Consider the following 5,013-nt stretch of genomic DNA (forward strand, 5'->3'; position numbering starts at 1 on the left):
CCTATGGTAGTTACTCTCTTTGAATTATCTACACTCTATTTTTTGTAATTTCTTCAACAACATTCACACTTCATTTCATATACCCTTTTATTGATTTCAGGGTACAGTTACCTATAGAAAAATTATCCCTCTCATTTTGAATTTTATTTTTAATACCATGTATTTTCAATTCATGAAATACTCGTGACACCTACACCTAGGGTCTAGACTGGTAATTTTTTTCCATTCCAAACTGCACAGTAATGGTAATTTTTCGTCCTTGCCTGCTTGTATTGTTTTAGCTTCTCTTTTCTATCACATCATTGGTGACTCATTCTATTGATTACTTTGATCAACTGAAATTAATTTTTGACTTATTTCCAATAGGTGTGCCAGAGTTTATACTAGTGTGCTACTCAATCAATTACTCTAGACCTTTTCATTCTATTGCTTGCTCTAAACTGGTTGTCACACATTTTGCCAAACATATATTTTTGCACATCAATGACAATACTCAATATTTCTCTTACTCTTCATGCAAAAGATGCATGTGGGGATAACAATCTCCCCCTTTGGCATTGATGGAAAAACATCATTTACCACCATGATTGCCATCCTTTGTAGTGAAGTCCCTTACTCTTTTTTCTTGTACGAGTTAAAGGTCCCAATAGATGGACTTCAACAAAATGTGATAGACACTTTCTTTACAATACCTATCTCCCTTTATGTCACTTTTATTTCTGGTGCTTTGTTATTGTTGTTTGTTTACATTCCTTTGATGTTCTTCATGGCTGATATTCATATTCTCCTCCTCTCATATATTTTCCCCCTTTTGACAATCTTTTCCTTCTGGTAGTATCCTCTTTCCATCACATTTGCATTCTCCATATGTTCTTTCTTATGCATTCTCCATATGTTCTTCATTGTAATAGCCCCCTTTTTAATCATCAATGAAAAAGGATTATGTGGGTATAGGTGTCTGAATACATCATGATATTGTCCCTATATGGTGGAAAGAGTGGTGGCCCATGATGACTTCAAAGTTGTGAGAGAAATTATCTCACTGTTTGTCTCACCCAAGAGTGTCTTCAATTCACTCATATTGTTTCCTAGTGTTTTGGTGAGGACAACTTCCACACTTACAATTTTTTCCTGAGTAATGCCTTTCATTAGAGATAGTTTTCATTGTACCTCCATAAGCTTGAGTTCTTGCCTCTCCTATTCATCCTTAATCTCATGTATGAGATGTAGTGTCCCTTCTATTTTGGATAGATAGTCAGTTGCAAAGTCAGTGACTACATTGTAATTGCCTTTTAGACTTTGTAGATTCTATTGAGCTTGTTGAAGCCTTTCCTCTAGATCCAGTGATAGATTGTGTGTATCATATGACTTACTTAGAATTGAGGTTATGACATGTAAAGTTTCTTTCAAATTTTCTTTAATTTTCTTTAAGGTGGTTGGGTTACTTTCCACTTGTTCTTGCAATATATTCATCCTTTTGGTTGGAAAATTCTTCTCAACCTATGCTTCTAGATTTTGTTGTTCATCTTTGACTTTGTCAACCAGAGAGGAGAGTTGGTTGATGAGACTCATGTTGGGATCATATTGCACATCAAATGCTGGTTCTACAATGATGTTTCTAGTAGTTAGCAGTGTAGTAGCTTATTATTCCTTTTTTTTTCTTGCCTCTTCAGATGTTTCTTGTATTCATTGATCTATTCTAGATCTATATTCTAAATTCTCTCTTTCTTTTTAGTAATAACTAGTCCATCCAATTCATATTTTCCTTCTGCTAATCCAACATTTTTTTCATAAAATCCTCCTTCAGCTTCTGAGCTAGAAGATGATGATGTCATCATGTATTTGGTTGGTCTTCTTCTTTTTCTTACTTATTCTCTACCTGTAGTTCTAGACAAGTTTGGTGCTCTCCTTTTACTATCTGGTCTATGTGTCTTGCTTTCAAACACCTTTGATTATGTCAATTTCAAACTGATTGTGACATCTTTTTTTCCTTTTATGATTCAGCTTCCTATGCTCTTGTCTTGGGTAGGGATTCCACATCCTCTTCCATAGTTGGGGACATTTCTTTTTGATGTTCTTCATTTGGAGTCTGAACTATGATAGGTGATTCCTTCCCTTCATATTCTTCCTCTTCTTGTGATGAATCAATGAAGATGGTCAAAATCTTAAATGTTTCTTCAATATTCTATTGAGTCACATCTTCTAGTGACTTGAATCTCTCTTCCATTATGTGATGTTAACTCTATATAACCGATAGGGCATCTTATAGTTGACCATTTTTCTTTGCTTCAGTTGTAAATTTATCTATTTCGATTTTCATGGGTGCTCATGTCTCTTTTTGATTTTCTTTTTTCGATTCATGTTCTTCTTCTTTTGGAACATCTTCTTCCCTTTGAGGACTAATAGTCTATTGACTCCTTTATTGTTCTTTTATTTGTTCTTTTGTCCTTGCATGAGTTTCAATATCTTTTTTCATGACCCTATCTCTTCTAGTACTCATCCCACTACCTAGAAATTGATTTCTTTATAGGTAGGCATCAATGTCTTGCATTATCTCTTTTAAAAGTTGGCTAATGATGGTTCTTTTTTTGGTTCCTTTGACCAGTTACAAGATATATTATATGCATTATATTATTGAATTTTCATTGGTACACCCTTATTATACAAATTTTTTGAGACTCACTCATTTTGGGTCTCATTTTCATTAAGGAGTCTTCCAACATCTTCTCAAAATATTTTAATCCGATGCTCCAATTTTCATTCCATAGTTTCCTCAACTCTTTGGAAAATTCTAACCCAATATCATATGGTCTTATGTCTCTTATTCTTAGATTAGATAATACAATATCTACAACCTTTTCTTTATTTTTTTGGTGAACCTTCTTAATCTATTCTTAAGAATAGTGTAATCATTATGTGTTACAATTATGTCTACAACCTTATTGATAGGAATTAGTTTAGAATTTTTCTTACCTTTCTTAGGTGCTAGTGACACTTCCTCTTTAGTAGCTTCAATGATCACATCGACTTCAATGATCACATTTGGTTCAACTACATCATCTTTTGATTTCATTTCTTTAGCTTCTAGATCTTCAGGAGCTGACTCTTTCCTACTCTTAGGTGCTTGACTCCTTGTCATCATTGGTGTAGTGGGCTTCTAGGTTGCCTTCTACTTTAGTAAGAGCTAATTTCTAATTTTTGCACAGATACCAAACCTTTGCAGAATGATGATTTCCCTTAGAGGCTAAAAGCCTTTCTATGAGGTGTTTGTCTTCCTCATCTTTCACCTCAAAGCCAAAAGGTGTGCTGCATAGCCATAGGTTATGTTGAGAATACAATGCACTTGTTTGTGCGTTCTAGAAAGCAAATATTGTCTTTGTATCTCTCCACTAGAATGGTGGCTATCATTTCTCTCTAATTCATTTCCTTCTAGAATCACTTGAAATAATCCCATATCATGGTATTCCCTTTTCCTTCCAATCTTCTGTATAGTTCTCCTATCTGAGCCATGACAGGTTGATCTTTGGTCTAATTGATCTTTGGGGATCCAAGGAATTCTCCCCTTAGATAGAAGAAAATGTATACCAGTATGAATCCATATCTCAGAGTTTGGTTTGGATGGTCATTCATTATCTTTCCAATATTTTCTAGTATCTATCTATGAAGATATCCACACAGGTCAATCTTTGACTTATTTTTTATGATTTGAACTTCTCTGTAAGCTACACTTCTTGGAACATAGTCACTTTCACTAGTATGGCACAATATTTACCTCTATACCATAGATGTAAACTTCAATTTTGAGCTTCAAATGTCACTTATGGTGCACCCAATTCCATATTGTGTCATCCTTTCTCCTGTGAGTAAGGTTTCTTGTCTTGTCATGAAAATGTTCATGGACAAATGAATACCAAATGCACTAAACCTAATTCCTCTTTCAATTAGGGCTTTGTCCATCTAATATGATTTTTCCAACTAGATATATTGGTCACAAATTCTATAGAGAAGAAATATTACCCATTAATCATGAAATAAATTGGGTATTTCCACTATTATGTATAGGGTGGACTCCACTAGATCCTTGTGATCTTCTTTTAGTGCTCCTTCTGCACAAAATGTGTTGTATAGTTCCCTTATTTCCTTATTGCCAATTCTCATATCTCAACTTCTAGATATACACTCACGTCTTCTATGAGTAGGACATCATCATGTAGGGATGATAGTGCAATTCCATCTTTGACATCTCTTCATCTTGCTATGATTCCCTGATACTCTAGGTGACTGCATTACCTACTATCAATTAGGTTTACCTTGTTGATCTATTTTTCTATTGTTTGATTCAAGATTTCTTATTGAATATATTTTTAAGAATTTCTCTCTATGGATGGTATTCTCATAATTTATTTCTTTTCAGCTCTTGGGGTTTCACAGTATAAGATCACATATGTTCTCAATGAAATGTATCAAATAAATCTTGAACCTTGTATTTATGTCACAAGATTTACATCGTTAGGGTTACAACGGTTGACAATTGCCTTATCTACCAAAGAACATGTATCATTAATTCACTGAGTCATTTTCAATGGTTACTTTTTTAGAGACTTGATCAATAGGTTGTACTTGATGTCTTCATTACTTCTCTTTCATCTACATTGGTATTAGTTTTGTATTGGGGGACCAATTTTTGAGTATTACTTTAGTCTCTTAACCCCTCTAAGCTACATGATCTTAATTAGTTTGTGATGTTTCACCAATGACCAGTGAGTTTTCCACCTCATATGACTTGGTCTCATCCTCTTCACTCTTCTTTTTCCATTATTGGAAAAGTATTTCTTGAGCTATTCCACAGTCATGATCTTCTCTTTCTTCAATCTTTCTATCTCCTTGGTAGCCAAGACTGGTTGCACTTTTTTTTCTCTTCTAAGCCTTCAATTTCTAATTAATATTATTAGAGCTCTCATTGATTTTTCTCAACTTCTCATTTTATTCATTTGTGTTTCTTATCTCTTCAGT

This window comes from Cupressus sempervirens, chromosome 6, assembly GCF_028749045.1.
Source record: "Cupressus sempervirens isolate cs-2001-9-10 chromosome 6, ASM2874904v1, whole genome shotgun sequence".
Classification (NCBI taxonomy): Eukaryota; Viridiplantae; Streptophyta; class Pinopsida; order Cupressales; family Cupressaceae; genus Cupressus; species Cupressus sempervirens.